Source organism: Pinus tabuliformis, chromosome J (genome assembly GCF_031772625.1).
Source record: "Pinus tabuliformis cultivar Carrire ecotype Pingquan chromosome J, CPIR1, whole genome shotgun sequence".
Classification (NCBI taxonomy): Eukaryota; Viridiplantae; Streptophyta; class Pinopsida; order Pinales; family Pinaceae; genus Pinus; species Pinus tabuliformis.
Genome location: NC_142295.1, coordinates 525,424,162 through 525,446,581, shown reverse-complemented (window position 1 = coordinate 525,446,581; position 22,420 = coordinate 525,424,162).

Genomic DNA, 22,420 nt, shown 5'->3' with positions numbered 1-22,420 from the left:
AATATTTTTAGCAGAGTTAGGGCTGATAGAGGGGAAAGAAGGCTTATGGATCGTCAGGGGCTCAAGAATGGGTGGGTGGCGCTGTAGGAGAAGATCTATGTCACTGTCATGTCTGTTGACCGGCGAATCTGATGGAGAGTTGTAAGGGGTCGGCGTCGTGAGGATCTCTCAAGGAGAGATACTCTCTATATAAAATGGTTCCAGCGCACACTAAATTTTCTCTTATGCAATTCCCTTTCCAATTTATAATTTCTTACCCATTTATCTTTCTTTCTTGATGTCAATTCTTATTGAATATTAGCTTCGTCTTGGTTGTTGTACCACTACTTTTGATTATATAAATTTTCCTCAGTAGCTAATGGGGATTGGTTTCTGAATATTTGGTCTTTTTAATTTGTTTTCTCCATCGTTACCCCGACGAAGCATTGTCGAGTGATTTATTTTTTGTACTCGTTTGCTATGGATCTATCTTTGTATAGAATTTGACGACCTTTATTGGTAAATCCGCCTAGCCTTGGCACGACTTGATAGCTAACTTCCATCAATGCACCAATCTATTTTCACCATATCTTTATCTTTGCAAAAATTTTCTATAAGCAGGGAATGGAATTTAATTCTCCACTACATAATCTTTATGGAAATTTAATTATGGCGTACTTCAAATTTCCAATGTGCTTCCTACCCTTAGGCGGAAACCCTCATCCAAGTTGGGTGGTTTCAAATGGCTACCATTCTATCAATAGCTCTACCTTTAGTATTTGGACATGTGTTTACTCTTTCGAATTTGGTTTTCGATTGTTACTCTTCGTATAGAAAGGCGCAATAACTTGTTTTAAACGCAGCTGAATATTATGAATAATAAAATATCATAGGTAAGAATAAAATCTACCAAATCCAAGGTATTTTATTTGTTCCTTCTTTCCTTTACAAGGAGAAGAGGTTATAACTAAGCTAACCCTAGTAATTTACCATTTACATGTATATACATCTATAGTATATTTTTCAGCATATCTACCTTGCATCACCATGTCTATCATCATAGTCTATAAAATATTTGGATACCAGTACATATGCTCACACATTCATAGTCAACATATTTTTTTAAAAGATAAATAACTATGACATACCAAAAACTATCTACATAATAATTCAAGTATGGTCTGCATGTATTTACTCTAATATTTAATACACGTCATTTAATTAGTCAAAAGGTAAATGGAAATATATTTCCTAACCGTAGCTGCTATTGGAAATACACTTGGGAAAATGAACTTTCCTCCCAACCTTGAACTGTGTCCACAAATTCTCTCTGAGCCAAGATATGTTTGTTAAAGGAATCAACAAACTGATTGTTTCCCAAGTAATGTACTTTATAAGTCTTCTTCCCTAGCATATTTATGCGTCATTCTGCTTTTTGGGTTCACTAACCAACTTTCCTAAGATTTTCTCTTTTCTTTTCTTTTCGAAAAATGTACTTTTTCTTTTTCTTTAAAGCTTGCATTTCTCTCCCATGACACTTTATTCCACTGCTACTTAGCGTATTTTCTCCAACTAATTTATTTAATAGATACTTTTCTACCATTATATTAAATCCTGTCTATTTTGTCCTAAGTATTTTTAGAAGATGTTTAAGGGAATATTTATCCATTAATAATTGTTTCTCATCTTGGCAAGAATATTCTAATTCTAGTTCTTCTTCCCCATGTAATTTCCAACATTTTATTTTTTAATGAAATCTATTAATTACGTCACCATAATTTTATTGTTCACATCAATTCAAAATTCCAACATCACTCCCTTAGCTGTCATACAAAAAATAGTCCAAGTCTAAAAATATAAATTCACTAACATAAAGCATAGAGGGGTATTATATCCCCTCCCCCACCCCCCCCACACCTTTTTTTTAACACCCTACTTGTTGTTCATTGTCCATTTCTTCCTTTATGGAATACATTTTGAAGAGCCTGTCGCATTTTGTCCTCTATCTTCAAGGTAACATCCCTAGGATTAAATTTATTCCAATGCACTTTAACATGAGTGACAACTCGATTTTGGAAAAAGATTTATCTTTGATCTAATATGTTAACTGGTTCAGCTAGGAAATCTCCTTTTGGTTCCACCTGTATCAAATTCCAATCAATTATGTGAGAATTTTCATGGGCATATTTTTTTTAACAAAGATACATGAAAAACATTATGTACTTTTAAATGGTTTGGCAATGCCAGGTGATATGCGACTGACCCAACCTTATCCAAAATCTTAGAAGGACCATAGAACCATGGTCCCAATTCGTACAGGTTCATGTCCTAAAGGTGTTTTTCCTTAGTTTAAATCTTATGTATACATGATCTCCCACATTAAATTACTTGTGAGTTCTCTTTTTATCAGCATACTTGTTCTGTCTATCTTGTGCATTTTTATGTTCTATTTGATTTTTTGCGCCACATGTTCCATTTCATGTAATGAATCTAGTCCCAATATTAGCCTTTATTCCATATGACTCCAACTGAGAGGTGTTTGGCATTTTATACCATATAATCCTTCGAAAGGGCTCATTTTGATCGAGTCTCGATAATTTTTATTTTAGGCAAATTATGCTAAACGTAGAAAATATCCCCATTTATAAGGTCTGTGCATGACATACATTCTTAGCATGTCCTATAAAATTTGATTTGTTCTCTCTTATTGTCCATTAGTTTGGGGGTTATATGCAGTGCTAAAATTTAGTTGTGTCCCCATGCCTCCAAATAAATCTTTCCAAATATTTGAAGTGAATTTAGCATCTCTATCAGACACTACCATCTTCGGTATTCCATGCAATAAGAAAATCTCCTTCCTAAAAATGTGTGCAATCTGAGTTGTTCCATAGGTAGACTGTATAGGTATAAAGTGTGCTACTTTACTTACAATGTTCACAACTACCATAATGGAGTGATGTTGTTGTCTTGTTTTCGGCAGTATTATATAATAAAGTCCAATGATATTACCTCCCATTTCCATTCAGGGATGGATAGTGGGTTTAATAGTCATGCTCGGTGTTGGTTTTCTACCTGCACCAACTGACATTCTAGGCATTTAGATAAGTATATTGCTGTCTCCTTTTTCATACTAGACAATTAGAATTTCTTCCTTAGTGCAGTTATCATCTTTTGATCTCCTGGGTGTCCAAAATATGGTTTATTATGATATTAATCTAATATTATCTGTTTTAGAACATTTACATTAGGAACATACAATCTATTAATGTAAGTTAGCAATTTTTCTAAGGTTTCAACATAACCTCGAATTTATGTTTGTTACAACTTTTGTTGAATTTCTAAGTAATTATGATCTTTATATATTGAATTTCTAATTTTCTCTACGAAATATATACTAACACTGCTAACATATACTTCCGTTAGAGCATGTGCATGCCTACTTAAAGAATCTACTATTTTATTTTATTTTCCATTTATGTGTTTAATATTGAATTAAAATTCAGTAAGAAGGTCATCCACCTAGCTTCTCTAGCATTAAGACTTGGTTGGTTGAAAAAATATTTCAAGCTAATATGATCTGTTATTAAGGTGATTTTTTTTCCTAATAGGTAGTGTCTCCACATTTTTAAAGCATGTATTACATCAACCAACTCTAAGTCATATACTAAGTTATTTTCATGTATTTTTAACTTTATGGACTCATAGGCCACTATTGAATTTTCCTGCATCAAAACTCATCCTAAACCTTCCAAACAAGCATCTATGCATACAACCAATTCTTTATCCGAATCTAGAATTTAAAACAGGGACAACTGTAAGAATGTTTTAATTTGTCAAAACTTTCTTGGTATTTTTGTTACTTTTTTAGATTGTTCTATGTTGTTTCAATTACTTCAGTCCAAATCAAGTCTTCATTTGGCAATGCATCCAATTATTAACAATATTTCCAATCATAAATAGTAATTGAAGATAGAACAATATATGCAATGACAAAGGAGACAATAGTACAACAACAAGAGACACTAGGATGGTCAAAACTAAGGAAAAACCACACTATTGGGGAAAACCCCTTCAAAATTGCTTCTTATTACATTGTCATAAACTGTTTCAGCAGAGAGTATAATGAGACCAATACATAATCATCAACAAAGTTTTACCCAATACAAATCATAAAAAGACTTCCAGAATTACTGTACAACAAAGAGATGTTGGACATTGGATAAACCAATGCTCCACATGTGTTTCATGACATGGGCTAACCACCTCTCATGGATCCTTATCTCTATTGATGCAATCGTCGACTAACACCTATGGGTTTTGGTCTAAAAAAAATCATGATTCCTAACAAGTAGTATCAGAGTGTACGTTGCGATTTTGATACACACCCGGATCAAGTTCGGGGGGATATTGTTGGACATTGGATAAACTAATGCTCCATGTCTATTTCATGGCATGGACTAACCGCCTCTCATGGATCCTTATCTCTAGCAATGCGATCATTGACTAAAACCTGTGATTTTGGTATAATGGAAATCGTGATTCACAACAAGAGAAACATTCGAACTTGTGGTCAATTGTGGTCAACTTCTATCAACTATCAAACCCTAGCTTAGAAACCTAGTCGGACTCATGAAGATAGTCTGTGAGCAATTGTGTCTTCTCAATTTCTATATAAGACACTCTAAGCGAGCGAATTTGGCACTCTGTCTATGAAACCCTAGCTTAAACCCAATCACTCCCATAGGCACTGTATATGAGTAGTTATGACTACATGGTGACCCCCTAAAGCATGGAAAGTGAGCAACTGAGGCCCATACCTCTAAAAACTGACTCTGAGCCCGGGTCACTTCCTTGAGGATATTATGTGAGTGACTACGGATTCTTAGTCACTCTCTAGAGCACTGTGAGCGAGTAACAACAGTCAAATACGTCATGTGACTAGCATGTGAATGGAAAATAGAAACCCTAGACACGTGTGAGCCACAAACTTGTAATTTCGGACGTTGCACGAAACTTCCTCAATTAGACCTGTGTGAACCCAAAAATAGAAGAATAGAAGAGAATGCTTGATGATAGTGTCAAAATGATATTGAGGTATCTTGTATTTATAGGCTTCCATGAGAGTCCACTTGAGATTGAGGCCGACCTATCCAATTGTACATTTGTGAGAGGCTAACCTATCCCAATGGACATATGAGGGTTCATAAATTAAAAAACCAACTTCTGCTTGTCCAAATGGGGTGATATTTAGGTTGATTTTGGTCCTCTCGAAAAGAGGAATCTAATATAATCAAGATATTTTTCATATGAGTTGTCCAATGTGGAATTTACCCTAGTTTCATAAATTAACACTCCCTCTCAACTAGGAAGAATTCCACCTACCAATATCATATTTTCATGCCTTGTCCATCTCTTCTCAACTCTATTTGCTGAAAAATTCTCGAATATAAAAGAAGAAGAATAAGAGAGAATTATCTTAAACCCTCTATCTAATAGGAGAGTCACATATCTCAACCCCATATCGAGCAATATGATATCTAAATACAAAATGGATCACATATCAACCTGGGAATCACATCGGGGAGCTCATTCTCAACTTAGAACCATAAACAGGAGAAAATCTCAATCCAATCCTATTGCCTACCAATTTTTCAATCAATGACCCTCAAGAGTCATGAGGTAGAACACCTACATCATAATAAACTTAGGTTGTACACCCCAAGTACACTCTCAACCTATTGGCCAAACATGGAGCAATATTCCCAACAAGCTTGGTTTATGGGTATGATGCCAACTAGGTTATACGTTGCATAGACCGGATAGGGGAGAAATATCCAACCCTATGGGTAACAGATGGGTAACCCTATGCGTAGATAAGGGAGCATCATCTCCAACCCTATGGGTAACAGATATGATTGATACCCTATTGTCCAGAGATCCTTCAAAATTAAGAGCCCTCTATCTCAATTCCTTACCCTTGGAGTTAAATAGGGGGGAAGAGTTGGCTAAGTGTCCTTGATCAGCGTTGTCATTTATTAGGAGGGGTCACATCCATGATTCCAATTATTCTATGAAGACAAATAACTTCCCTTTCCACAAATCCTTGGTCAATATGTGATGGAGTCTAATGGCTCCCCTCTTTACCATGTACCAAATGAAGCAATATCAGATCTCTATGCGCTTAGACTTGTCATGAAATACGAGATTCTAAGCTAGATGAATCCCACTCTTGTTTTCACAATATATCAATGTAGTATCTAAGAATTGCTCAAATAGCTCGACGAGGAGATTCCTTAACCAGACTGCTTCGTAGCTAGGTATGTTAGCAATAATATACTCTGCCTCAACGGTGATCATTGCTACAGACTTCTACTTCCTTCTAATCTAGGATATCATGGAAGATCCAAGACTAAAATAACATCTAGACGTACTATTCTTGTCAACAACATTTCCTGCCCAATCAACACCTATATATCCATGAAGTCAAACATCTCCGGAAGAGTATCTGAGAACAAGTGTGAGTATCTCAAATATATCAAGATGTTTTTAGTGGTGATCCAATGTGCATGGAGATACTCAGTCATGAATTAACTCAACATGTTTACTGCATAGCATATGTCTAGATAGATGTTCACTAGGAAGATCAGAGCCCCAATCAACTATCTATACTCAGATGGATTCGCCAAATTGGGTCCTACAACTTCTCCACATAAATTCTTCAAGTTAATTTCCACTGGTGTGGCCATGTACTTCCGTTTTTTCATTCAAAATATTTCTAAAAACTTGACAACATATTTTCCTTGTGAAATGAGAATCTCACCAGGTATTTGTCACCCCTAAAGACCTATAAAGTAGTGCATGAGTCCAATGTCCTTCATCTTGAATTCAAAGGCTAGCTCCCTCTTACACTCGATCATCATAGGATCACTACCTCATAAGAATAGATCGTCAACATATAAAACGAAAATCAACGACATACCATGGATGACCTTGAAGTAGAGGTTGGGATCAACATTGCTTCTTCTGAATCCAAGCTTCACCAAATCACTATCTATGTCGGTGTACCATACTCTGGGGGCTTTCTTTAAACCATACAATGCCTTCTTCAATATGCAAACATGTGTCTTTCAATCTTCTACCTCAAATCCTTATGGCTACTCAACATACACTTCTTCTTGTAAGATGTCATGGAGTAATGCAATCTTTACATCTATTTAATGAAGAATCCATCCTTGACTGGAGAAAATGGCTATTATCGAACGAATAGTTGTATATCAAGCGACATGTGCAAGTATATCATCATAATTCTCTCCCTCTTTCTGTGAGAATCCTCGACCCATGAACCTTGCCTTGTATTTCTCAGTGTTACCATCAACTCCATGTTTGATCTTGAATAGCCACTTTGAAGTCACCACAAATTTCCCTTTCAGTCTCAGCACAACATCCCATACATAATTATTCATAATAGATTCATATTCCTCGGCCATCAGATCTTTCGAAACTTGTCCTTTTGTGACTTCTTAGAATGTGGAAGGTTTGTCTTAAATCATAGTGTTCATGGTTGCAACATATCCATGATACTTGCATGTCTACTTCCTTTCTCTAAATGATGTTTTAACAAGAACATGTCTCTCATCATCTTGTAAAGTGTCACAGACAAAAAGTGGTCTCTTCCTAGTAGGAGGATCATTGGAGGAGGATCTAAGGGATCCATAAGCTCCATGGGATCATCAAAAATATCAATTTCATACTCAGGCACAAAAGGACCATATAGAATATCCCTGTCATCACTCATCTTCTTGGAAGGAGGAGGTGGAGGAAGATATTTTTCTTTTCCAAGAGAAACTTCTTAGTCATTCCTTGCTAATTTCAACCTTACTTTGACCAAGAATATATATTCTATAAGCTCTAGAATTTTCACAATTACCCACAAACGTACCTTTCCTTCGAATTTCCTCCAACTTCTTCCTTTTGTCATTTGGAACATGAAAATATACGGGGCATCCAAAGATACAAAATTGGCTTATGTCAGGATTGACACTTGTGAACACTTTTTCAAGTGTTTTGTTCTCCAGTGCTTGATGAGGCACCTTGTTTTGAACATATGCAACAATATGTGTTTCTTTTTCCCGAAGGAACCTTGGTAACTTTTGATCATGGAGCATGGCACGAGAAACTTCTAATATAGACATGTTCTTTCTTTCTTCTAATCCATTTAGTTTGGAAGTATATGTCCCAATTGTTTCCTTCTTGATTCCTTGTTTCTTGCAAAATGCTATGAATTCATTTGACATGTATTCCCCACCATTGTTGGTCCTAATTACTTTGATTCTCTTCCCTATTTGATTTGCAATCAAATCTTTGAATTCTTTGAATATTTTGAAGGCTTCATCCTTGTGCTTCAAACAATATATCCATGTCTTTCAAGAGAATTCATTAATGAAGGTGATATAGTATAGATGACCACCAATAGACATCACAGGCATTGGACCACATATATTGGAATGGATAAGATGGAGAATGTGAGTTGTCTTGTTCTCACCAGAGGAAAATGGTCCCCTTGTCTTATTTTTTCTCGCATAACCTAGACATACTCCATCATGATGGGATTGAACATCGAGAATAGTCGAGACCAATTTCCTTAATTTTGGAAGATCATCATAATATAAATGATTATTATTATGAATCAATGCTAGAAGTGGTCTTATAGTGAATCTATAGAGTCCTTCAAATCTTGATCCTAATGTGAATGCATATCTCATAGGTGAACCAACGGACCAAGCCATAACGTTCCCCTTGGTGAAGTAAACCTTCATCCCTTTATCTTCCAAGGCAGATATAGATACATCATTCTTCATTAATCTTGGTACATACATAACATCATGCAGTAAAATTTATTCCCTAGAATTGAAATGAAATTTTGCAGACCCAAAACCTTTTACGGGATGAGTAGAGTTATCTCCAAGAATAATATTTAGCTTACTCTCCCTCTCTAATATATTAGAGAGAACTTCCTTATATCCATATAAATGACGAGTGGCCCCAGTATCGACCATGAAACTATCCCATGAATCTGGAGGAGAAGAACTAGTAAGTGCAGAAATAAGAATGTATTCAGATTGATTTACAACATTACTTTCATACCTGGGAAATATTGACTTCTTTTGAGGATGACAATTTTCTTCATGGTCACTTAAGGTATACCTTCTTCTACTTTCATAGTTTTTGTTGCAATCATTTATTCGATCATGTTTTCTCCTTTGGTTATTGGACCTGTTGTTGTTGCTTCTAGTGTTCATTTTTTCTTCTCGGGACAATCTGGTGCATAATGATCATTCTTGTCATAGTTATAGAAAAATATGAGACAATGTTCTATCATCCTTTCTTTTTTCATTTCGATGAGGAATCTTCCTTGATGGACCTCTTCCTTTCCTCTTCCTTTTGTCATGAGTGATATATGAGGCGGACTCTCCTTCTTCATTTTTTTAATCCTTCCTCTTGATATCATCATTGTGTCTTCTTGTGTTAGCTTTCCAACAATTTCATTAAATTATGGAAGGACAATGTTTTTGCTTATGGCAGTAATGAAGGTTTCCCAAATAGGAGGGAGTCCTCTTAGAGTTGCGATCACCAATTCCCTATGAGGCATAGAGTGTACAACACTTTGGAAATGATCTGTAAGACGACATATCCACTTTATGTAGGATTGCACAAACTCTCCTTTGTAAATCTTGGTGTCTTTGAATTGATATTTCAAGGAGATGATTTCATTCAAATTGTTAACATTATACATGTTATATGTCTTATCATACATGTCTTTATACCTTCTCAAGTTTCCAACATATGCAAGTAAATTATCGTATAAACCATCAACTATAATTGTCTTTGCTTTTAACTCACCTTTCTTATGTTTGTTTTTGGCAGCACCAGAATAAGGCTCAGGTACTCTTCCTTGAATATAGTCCAAAACATCACTGTTATCAGCTATGATCTGCAACTTGACTTTCTGTTTAGCAACATTGGATGAGTCACCTAGCTTCTCATCACTCTTGAATAAGGAAGTCATCTTGTCTTTTACTATATCGACTCCTTCAACATTTCAAGGATGATTGCTTCAATACTTGTCTCCTTTCGGGCTTGTCCTTCACCTTAGCTCTCAAACCATGTTAATTTATCCTTCACATATTGACAAATAAGTAGTTTGCAGATACCCTTTTGTTTATTTATCTGTAATCTCATCCAAACTAATTTTCCTTTTTTACCTCAAGGAATTCTACAGACTTCAATGATCAACATTTCACAACGTCACTCAACAATACCTCTGAAACTTCATTGGTGGTTACCATCAATGAATTTCAAGCAGGTAATTTCACCTTTTATTCCTTTAATGGGTATCTCCTGAGTAATGTTTTCACTAGCCTACCTATAGTCATCTCCTAATTCCATAGAACTAGTTTACCTCACGTGGTGTTAATTTAATGTGTAGGTTTGCCCCAATTTCCATCGCCACGGTCCTTGCTCTGCGTTACAGGTAATGGATTGTCTCATTTAAGTTTTCTTCTCCTTATTTTCCTTAGGGTGTTTTCTTTCTATTTAGTTAAAGATGGCCTTTGCCCTTCAGCGTCCTCCATACTTCTGTTAGAATACGTAGGGATGATTATGAACTCCCCTTATTACTAGTAATTAAGTCAAGTTTTTTTTTTTTTAAATCGTTTTTTGACAAGGCCATAAGGTCATATCCATTTCAACCACAATGACTATATTTGGCTTAGGGTTCCAAACCCTTGGTGAATGTATTTCCTAACCCATTTTGGCTCCACATTTTTAACGTAGGTTATTAATCTCTTATGGCACCTATAGATGTGATCGATTTGTACGTACTAATGGTGTTATGGCGATTGTGCATGAGTAGAATGCTTAGGTGCTTCAGAGCTATAGGTATGATATTATTCTCTCATTGGGGTTTCTAAATTTGTTTGACTATATATTTCATTAAGGTCATGATTTTTTTTCTTGCTACTATATTTAGAGATTTATGAGGCTTACCTCCTCGAATTCATGACTACAGATATATGACTGTCACGACCGAATGGCCACATAAAAACAATAACGTCCGCATCTAGAAACTTACCATTATGCCTATAGGTCAGTTTGTCACATACTCCTAATGGATTCCTTATGCTGCGGTTCTGGTGCAGGGGTCAACTGAATCCAATTTTTGTATTGGCGGTTCAATGTAGAATAGCTTCTTTAAAAAAATGGAACAAAGAATGTTAGAGAGGATTGTCCAATTCACATGAACCAATCTAGGTACCCTCTGTGTATAGTTATATTAAATATGTATCAACTGTGTTTAATTTATAAAACCCACAATGTAGTGAGTTGTCATCAAGTTATTTATTTTTAGTTTAAACCCTAAAAGGTTGGATATATTTTCTTTTCCAGAATTGGTGCCTATTATGGGAATTGTTACATAATTGCTTTCAATTTCCTATTTGTTGGTCAAATAAATGTTAGAGGTGTCTTTTCTACCACATATTCTATGAGTCCATTTCATGCATTCCCTTATCTATGTATGTTCACTGTTAGGACAAAAAGATTTTGCTGAATTTATCTTCTTTAATTCACAACTGGAAAATGTGTTTCTTTTTGGTCTCGTTACAATGTTTCTTTAATTATTTTCCATCGTTGTTTGTAGTTTATAATTTCCAAATGAAATGCCTCTAGTAAATACAATATTGCTATAGTATTTTGGTATATGGTATGTAGAAGTAAATGGTATAACTGATGAGTTGATTTATATATATATATATATATATATATATATATATATATATATATATATATATATATATAAATATATATATATATATATATATATATATATATATATATATATATATATATATATATATATATATATATTAAGGAGGAGTACTCCCTATATATAATGGTTCCAACGCACACTAAATTTTCACTTACACAATTACCTTTCCAATTTATAATTTATTACCTATTTACCTTTCTTTCTTTATTTCTTATTGAATATTGATTTCAACTTGGTTGATGTAGCACTGTTTTTGATTATATGAATATTCCTTAGTAGGAAATAGGGGTTGGCTTCTAAATATTTTGTCTTTGTCATTACTTTCCTCCATCGTTATCCCAACGGAGCATTGTCAAGTGGATTACTTTTGTGCTTGTTTGTCATGGATCTATCTCTATTTATAATTTTACGACCTTTATAGGTATATCTGCCTAGCTTTGGCATGACTCGATACCTAACTTCCATCAACACATCAATCTGTTTCCCAATTATCTTTTATCATTTCAAAACGTTTCTATAAGTAGGGAATGCAATTTAATTCTCTACTACTTAATATTTATGGGAACTTGATGATGTTGTACTTGGAATTTGTGATTTTCTTCCTACCCTTAAGAAGAAACCCTCATCCAAGTTTGGTACTTTCATATGGCTAGCAATATATCAATAGCTCTAACTTCAAGGATTTGGACCGGCGTTCAGTCTTTTCAATTTGGTTTTTGGTTATTACTTTTCGTATACAAAGGCACAATAACTTGTTTTAAAATGATTTTTACAATAGGACACAATTGAATATTCTCAATAATAAGATCTCGTAGGTAAGGATAAAGTCTACCAAATCCTAGGTACTATATTTGCCCCTTCATTCCTTTACAAAGAGAATTGATTATAACTAAGTTGAATTTAGTAATTTACCATTTACATGTAAATATATCTATGGTATATTTCTTAGCATATTTACCTTTCATCACCATATTTATCATAAGATTCTATAACAAATTTGGGTACTAGTCCATATGCACACACAGTCATAGTCCACCATATTTTTTTAAAAGATAAATAACTGAGACATACCAAAAACTATTTACATAATACTTCCATCGGACTAGTAACTAAAGCATATTCAAGTACCACCTACATGTGTTTACTCTACTATTTAATATACACCTTTTAATCAATCAAAAGCTAAACGTAAACAAATTTCCTAATTGTATCTGCTCCTTAAAATACAATTGAGAAAACACACTTTCCTCCCAACCTTGAACTGAGTCCACCGATTCCCCCCAAGCCAAGATATGTTTTCCAAAGGAATCAACAACCTCATTCATTCCAAAATAATTTATTTTACAAGTCTTCGAGTGTTCCCCTTTTTGGGTCTGCCAACCCACTTTCCTAGGCTTTTATCTATCTACTAATACTTCCATTAGACTAGTAATTAAAGCATATTCATGTATCTCTTGCATGTATTCATCATAATATTTAATATACACCATTTAATTAATCAAAACCTAAACAATTTTCCTAACCATATCTGTTATTGGAAATACACTTGGGAAAGCACACTTTCCTTCCAACCTTGAACTAAGTTCACTAATTCCCCCTCATCCAAGATATGCTTACCAAAGGAATAAACAACCTCATTGATTCCCACGTAATTTATTTTATAAGTATTATTCCCTAACAAATTTTAGCAGCATCCCACTTTTTGGGTCTGCAAACCCACTTGCATATGATTTTCTCTTCTTCTTTTTTTCAAAAAATGTACATTTCCTTTTTTCTTTAATGCACGTGTTTCTCTTCCGTAATGCTTTATTCCTCACCTACTACGTGCCTTTCTCCAACTAAGTGATTTAGTAGATCTTTTTCTCCCATCATATTAAATTCTATCTATTTCCTCCTAGGTATTTTTAAGAGATATTTAAGGTAAGATTTATCCACCAATAATGGTTTCCCATGTTGGCAAGAATCTTCTAACTCTAGCGATTCTTTCCCAAGTAATTTACTACATTTCATTTATTAATGAAATCTATTAATTATGTCATATTATTTTTGTTCTTCACATCAATCCACAATTCCTGCATGGCTTCCTTAGCCATCATTAAAAAAAATAGTTGAAGTCTAAAAGTAGAAATTCACTAACATAAAGCACAAATGGGTATTACAGATGTACCTGGGTTCATTCAAATAATGAAGCTCAGCATCATTTTTAGCTTATAAATATTGGTTTCTTTCATAGGACTCCAAGTATCCCTGGTCTTGGCCATCCTAGGAGCCTCAAAGCCCTACTATAATTTTTTTTTTATCTTCTTTGGATGCCTTCACTTTCATCTTCTATTCTTGTTTTTCTTATTTCTGCATTTAGTATTCATGTTTCCTTTGTTGTAGGTTATATTAGTTAAATTATTGAAGCGAGTTATTTTTTAGATTATTTATGAATTCAAAAGCATGATACATATTTATAGCAACCTTTCAAAGTCATATCCATGATTTATCTACTTGGATTGGTTTACTAGTTCACAATTTTGGAACTTCTCAAAGTATCTTGTAGCAAAATAGTAGCAATTTTCTGTTAATTTTTAGCACATGTTTATAAGCTTCTTTCAAGTTTATTCCACCTATATTGGATCTTAAAAACATCCAAATTAATAACAAAATTTACCCCACAACATTTTCACTTGATTAACCTAGGCATGTTGGCACTCAAATGATCTTACTAGTTCATTGCTTCTTGTTTGTAGTAGTAATTTTCTGCGATTTTCTAGCACATGCTAACGAGCCTCTTTTGATTTGATTTCACATGTATTGAGTCCTAAAAATATATATACTTAATAACACAATTTTTCCCATATAATTTTCACTTTATTAAGTTAAGTATTTGATAGGTTAACTAGCTCACTAATTCTGGTATTTCGAGTTTCTAGAGTAGTAATTTCTACTATTTTTTAGCACATGTTAGCTGAGATGTTTTTGAGTGATTCCACTTGGATTGGAGTCTTAGGACATCCCAATTAACAAAATAAATTTTCCCATCTCATTTTCATTTTATTTGTTTGGGAATTAGGCAACTTAGCTTGAGAAATAACAATCTTATAGCAATCTTGTAATAATTTATTTTCGAGCTATTCGTTGCCAAAATTCACTCTAAATCCATGGTGGAAGTATATTTATAGCCTATGAATTCTTTGAGACCACTTTCATTGATCTAAGGCTTGGTTAGATCACCATTTAGCTCCTACATTGTTTACTTCTTGAATGTTTATTTTTGCAATCAGTCTATAATTCCTTTCCACATTTTACTTTAAGCAAAGTGTATTGTCCTTCTTTTAAAATTAACATAGGACTCTTCTTTCCTCTAAAATAGAATATATTTCCTTTAATGTCATTTATTTTCCAAAAAGATAGATTTATTTTCTTGGTTTTCATTTTTATTTACTTTTTGTAGATAAAATAGATTTCCACTTTGTCATTTACTTTCCAAAAATATTAGAATAGGTTTGATTATTGTTATTTACCTTTTTCAACTTAGGATTGGTTGTTCACCTAGATATTCTCTCGTTTTAAGTTTTTTCATTGCCTTCTTTCACTTCCATCCAAGGGAATCAACCTAGGAAGAGGAAGGTGTCTCCTACACATACAATATCGATCCCTCTTAAGTTTGTACGGACCTTGGGTTGGTAATTTAAGTCGATAGCCGTAGAAACTGCAACATTCTTGTTGCAATACTAGGGATCATCACTATGGTTGACCAAACATGAGCATGATTGACCACGGTTTACATAGATTTCCATGGTTGAACATGACTAACCATGGTTGAGGATGGTCAACCATGATGACTAGAGTCAATTACAATAAACATTTCTTGACATCGATGACCATAGTTGACAATGGTGACCATAGTTAACTATGGTCATAGTTAAGTATAGTTGTCCATGGTGATGATAGTTGATGATGGTTGAACGTGGTTAAACTATAGTTGACCATGTGTTACTATTATTAAACATCACTAACTATGTTTTGAGTATGATTGCATATTCTTTGAGTATGGTTAACAATGGTTGACTAATGGTTTCCATGCTCACCCTACTTAAACATCACTCACTATGTCTTGGCTATAATTTCCTACATTTAAAAATTGTTTTCAATGACTATGGTTGACCATAGTTGATTATCGTTGTCCATGTTCACCAAGTTTAAACATCACTAACTATGTTTTGACTATGAATTACTATGATTAACAATTTTACTGTGGTTGAGCATGGTTTAAATATGATTGGCCATGATTGACTATCAAGGTTTGACTATGATTGGCCATTTTTTAACCATCATTTGGCTATGTTCAACCACAGTTGAATATGATTGATTATAACTGACTATGGTTTTTCTATAATAATAATAATAATAATAATAATAATAATATTAATATTAATATTAATATTGATTATAATATTGGGAATATTACATTAATCAAAATAATGTTAATAAAAATGTTATTATTAATGTAATATTTATATATATACTAATATTAATAATAACGTTACTATAACATCAATAATAACATTACTATAACATCAATAATAACATTAATATAACATCAATCATAATCTTAAAAAATGTTACATTATTAATAATATAACATAAATACATTATTAATATCATTAATAAATTGATATTATTATATGTAACAAATCATCTTATTATAATATTAATATTAAGACTTACATAAAATGATATTCCAACGTTAAATCCACTATTAAATTAATAGATTTGATTCTATAAAATTTTATTGTATTTATAATATCTATATTTTTAATTAATAATATATTAATGTGAGTGTAAATACCAATTTTTTATTGTTAAAATTAATTTTATAGATTCTCTTTGTAAAATTTGAAAGACATTCTATTCATTACTCGTTTGTAATAGATAAAATGTGATGACAACTTATTGAAGAGGTCTAATAAATCTAGAACCCTAGTGTTTCAATCTCCTGAACCTTTTATCTAGTAATGAATTATTATCGAGCACTAGAGCTTTGCTCGATTTTAAATCCCCAACTCCCAACATGAAGAAATAGATAGAACCATGCACCAGTCAACTAGTTCCACACAAAGGCACTTCCTTATGCTTATACAAATGATGACCATGGAATCTTTTTTTTTCTTCCGCTCAGTGCTTTACTTTGGTTCGTAAAACCTATAGTATAGGGGTTTGGACTATTTTCCAGGCTGAACTTCGAATGTCACTCACATTTTGTTTTGGCTCAGTCTCGGGGGGTTTGGGCTAATTCTTTGTACATCATTGAGTTTTTTTCCTGGATGTTCAGATTTTGTCGATTGGCATGCCTCGTGTGTTAGAGGCAAAGGTGTGCAGCATACAAATAAACAATATACACAGCAAATAACCATACACAGGAGATAGCAGATTAACGTGGTTCACCCAACCAATCTGGGCTACGTCCACCAAACATAGGCATCGGAAATCTTTATTATCAAACAGGAGATTACAAAATAATCAATTTCCTCACAAACTCTCACTACCAAACAATCCGTATGGACACCTGTTTTATAGCTAAGAGAATCTAACTGCCTCATAAATCCTCTTACATCAAATATAGGATGCATTAACTCTCTCCCAACAACCTGGAGCTAATCTAGCAACAAATTCCTATTGTTGTCACACATTAGAGATTTTTGCCTAATTTATGAAACAGAAAATCTCAACAATCTCCACCTTGACAACAACTAGCCTGATACCCTGTTTGTTTATTATTTTTATCTTTTCTGCAAGCCAAGAGAAGCCAAACACCAACATAGCTTCTCTAACAAAACTGGTTTCATGAACATGTCTGCACAATTCTCCTTTGTATGCACCTTTTCAAGAGAGACTCCCCTTTTAGTGATAACCTGTCTTACAAAATGGTACTTGATCAGTATATGCTTTGATTTACTATGATAGGCCAGATTCTTAGCCAAATGTATTGCACTTTGACTATCACAAAATAACTTGATGTTGTCCTGAAACCTACCAAATTCACCAAACAAACCTTTCAACCAAACCGCTTCTTTGCAAGCATGAGAAGCAGCAATGTATTCTACCTCAGTAGTGGATAAAGCAACAATGTTCTATAGCTTTGACATCCAACTAATGGCTCCACTTGCAAGAGTAAAGACATACCCTGAAGTTGACCTTCTCTTATCCAAATCACCTGCAAAATCAGAATCAACATACCCGCAAACAAATTCACTACTCTTATTGTAAGTGATACAATAACTACTTGTGCCTCTTAAATACCGAAGCACCCATTTCACTGCTGACCAGTGTTCTTTACCCGGATTTGCCATATACCTGCTGACAACCCCAACTGCATGTGAAATATCTGGTCGAGTACAAATCATCGCATACATTAAACACCCTACTACATTATCATATGGAATTTGAGACATAAATTCCTTTTCTTCATCTGAATTAGGACATAAACTGGAAGAAAGTTTGAAATGGGAAGCGAAAGTGACTGACACAGAATTCACATTATTCATACCAAACCTCAAAAGTATTTTCTCAATATTATTTTGTTGTGATAGCCATAGCTTACCATTGCACATGTCTCTGAAAATCTCCATGCCCAAAATCTGTCTTGCTGCTCCTAGATCTTTCATATCAAATGTCCTTGCCATCTGAGCCTTCAACCTATTGATTTCTTCTATGCTTTTGCTTGCTAAAAGCATATCGTCAACATACAATACCAAGATAATGAATATGCCATTATTTAACTGTTTAAAATAAACACAATGATCATATTCACTTCTAACATATTTCTGACTCAACATGAAAGAATCAAACTTCTTATACCACTGCCGAGGCGACTGCTTCAGGCCATATAATGACTTCTTGAGCCTGCAGACAAATTTCTCATTGCGATGCTAAACAAACCCTTCCGGTTGTTCCATATAAATTTCCTCATCTAAGTCTCCATGTAGAAATGCAGTCTTAACATCTAATTGTTGCAACTCTAAATCAAGCAAAGCCACTAATGCTAACACAATTCTAATTGAAACTATTTTAACAACTGGTGAAAAAATCTCATGAAAGTCAATGCCGACTTTCTGAGAGAACCCTTTTGCGACCAGCCTCGCTTTGTACCTGTCTTCCGTATCATTCACACCCTGTTTCAGCTTGAAAACCCATTTACACCCCATAGTTCTCCTGTCTTTCGGAAGCTCAACCAGATCCCATGTACCATTCTTACCTAAAGCCATCATTTCGTCCTTCATGGCTGCTTTCCACTTGTCACTTTTCGAACCTTCTATTTCTTCCTGATAGCACAGAGGTTCATCGTCATTAGCAGTAAATGCAACAGAAGTGACATAATCATCATACCTTCTCGGTGGCCTTTTGGCTCTTGTAGACCTCCTTAAGAATGTTTATGGTGCTTCCTCAATTTGCTGACTACCATCTGTCGGAACTTCTTGATGATCAGTATCTGAGACCTGTTCATGATCTATACCTGAACCCTGTTCATGTTCTGATTCTGAACCCTATTCATGACTAGTATCTGAACTATGGTCATCATGACTATCATTAGAAATGCTATCAAACTGAATGTGCTAAAAGTCAGATACATCATCCTGTTTCAATCTACTATCTACATCTAACTGTACAAGAGAGGATTCATTAAACTTTACATCTCTGTTGATGATGATTTTGCAGGTAGTAGGATCCCACAATCTATATCCCTTTGTTCCAACACCATACCCAACAAAGATATACCTTTTAGACTTTGGATCTAATTTAGTTCGCTGATGTTTAGGCACTAGAGCATATGCAACACAACCAAACACTCTGAGTTTAGAATAGTCACAAGGGTGACCTTTCCATACCTCTTGAGGAATCTTGCAGCCTATTGTCGTCGATGGAGATCGGTTTATCACATAACAAGTTGTTGCCACCGCTTCTGTCCACAACTCCTTTTGCAACCCGTCGTTACTCAGCATACTCCTTGCTCTCTCTAGAAGAGTCCTATTCATGCATTCAGCAACTCCATTTTGCTGAGGAGTATAAACCGTGGTCTTATGTCTCTCGATCCCTGCATCCTTGTAATAGCTGTCAAACTCCTTGGAAGTAAACTCACCACCATTGTCAGTTCTTAAACATTTTATTGTTCTACCAGTGCTGTTTTCTACCAATGCTCTAAACTGCTTGAAAACTGAAAAAACATCAGACTTCCTTTTCAACATGTAGACCCACACTTTCCTAGAAAAGTCATCAATAAATGATACAAAATATGACGAGCCACCATATGAGGTTGTAGGGGCTGGACCCCAGACATCTGAATGGATATAGTCAAGTATTCCTTTACTAGTATGTTTGCCTGTTTTAAACTTTTGTTTACTTTGTTTTCCAAATAGACAATGCTTACAAAAATCTAATTTTCCAGACTTTAGATTTGGAAGTAACTTGCGATCAGCCAAAATTTTTAAGCCTCTTTCACTCATATGCCCCAACCTTTGATGCCATAAGTGAATGGAACTACTGTCATGTTCAGACACCGTAGACACATGATCTGACCCTGTACTTCCTTCTAACTGAAATAGATTTCCTACCTTCTTTGCTTTCATAACTAGTAAAATACCTTTGTAAATTTTCATTACTCCACCTTGAATTACAGTTTTATATCCATTTGAATCAAGTGCTCCTAATGAAATCAAATTTTTCCTTAAATATGGTACATGCCTCACATCAGTTAACATTTTAGTTGTCCCATCAAACATTTGTAGTTGTATACTCCCAATTCCCACAATATTATATGTTACATCATTACCCATGTACACAACACCATCATCAATTGATTTATATGTCTTAAACCAGTCTTTATGAATACACATGTGGTTTGATGCACCGGAATCTAAAAACCAATGTTTACCATGATTTGACACATTAACTGATAATACTTCATCACTCCTACCTGAACCAGATGCCGAACCTGTATCTGTATTATTTGCCTCCTTCTTCTCTGTCGAAGAAGCTGCTTTAGAAGTTTTTTACTGTCCCTTCCAGCAGTCCTTCTTTAAATGCCCTGATTTGCCACAAAACCAACACTTTACCTTACTCTTCTTCCCTTTCAACTTTGAGCGTGAGTCGCTCGGCCTACTGGAGCGTCTTTCTTTCGAACGACCTCTAACCATCATAGCTTCAGATGTAGAGGTTTCTGAATGCGACCTTCTCCTTGTTTCTTCCAATAATAAAGATGCAACTACATCATCAAACTCAATAGTTTCTGATGAACTAAGACTTATAGAAGTAACAAAATGATCCCATGACTCGAGCAATGAGCGCAATAAAGTAATAGCTTTATCCTCTGATTGAATTTTTACTTCTATACTTTGTAATTGCACCAAAATAGTATTAAAAGCATTCAAATGATCAGCAATTGATGTAACTTCCTTCATTCGTAAACTGTACAACTGTTGCTTCAGGAGAATCCTATTGGTTAAGGATTTGGTCATGTACAGTTTCTCCAGTTTCGTCCACAAACCAGCAGTTGTTGTCTCTGACACAATATTAAACAGGACATCATCCGCTAGACACAGTCGAATAGCACTTATTGCTCTTTCATCCATCTCGGCCCACTCATTATCTATGATGTTGTAAGGCTGTTTGGAATTTCCCAACGCCTTTGCCACACCATGCTGGACAAGAAAATCGTACATCTTCACCTTCCAGATCTCGAAATTATTTTTGCCATTAAACTTCTCAATTTCAAACCGGGCACTCTGAGTTTTCGCCATCTTGTATCAACCAAAAAACGATAATCTCCAAATCCAACTTTTAAATAAAAGAAGTTAATCTCAACAAAAGGCCTATGCCTTACTGCCTTTGCTTTTAAAAAAAAAAAATTATGCTCTTTGTACTTCACAGAAAAATTTCTGCCATATGCACTTCTCATAATTTAATATACGTCTTTTAAAAGCCTCAATGTTCACAAAGTTCGGTCCTTAAAAAAAAAAAAAACTCAGCAAACTTATTCAATAACACAACACATATATATCACCGCAGAAACCAGCCGGTTCACGCACCAGGTATGTATAGATATCACATAACATAAACCTCACACAGCAATGTATATCACACACAGCAATGTATATCACATAACATAATACCTTCACGCAGCAAAGGGAGTATGCGCTCCACGCACCAGCAACGCAGGTTCACTTAGCGCTGAGTAGGAGTACGCACCAGCAACGTAGGTTGGAAACACGACCTCCATGCAGGTTGTAAAAACAGACCTCCACGCAGGTTGAAAAAACGACCTCCACGCAAGTCTCTGGTCTGTTGGCCTCCACGCATCCGCAGTTGGTTTACGCCCAACGCACCAACAGCAGTGCGCACCTACACTGTCACATAACATGAAATCCTCTACGCAGCAATGTACAGGCACCGCACCAATGCATAGGCACCGCCAGCACCCTCACGCATTCACACGCAGGTATACAGCTTCTCGTGGCATCAATCAACCTGATACGCACCACCAGGCAGGCTCACACGACGCCTCCAACATGCTCTGATACCATTTGTTAGAGGCAAAGGTGTGCAGCATACAAATAAACAATATACACAACA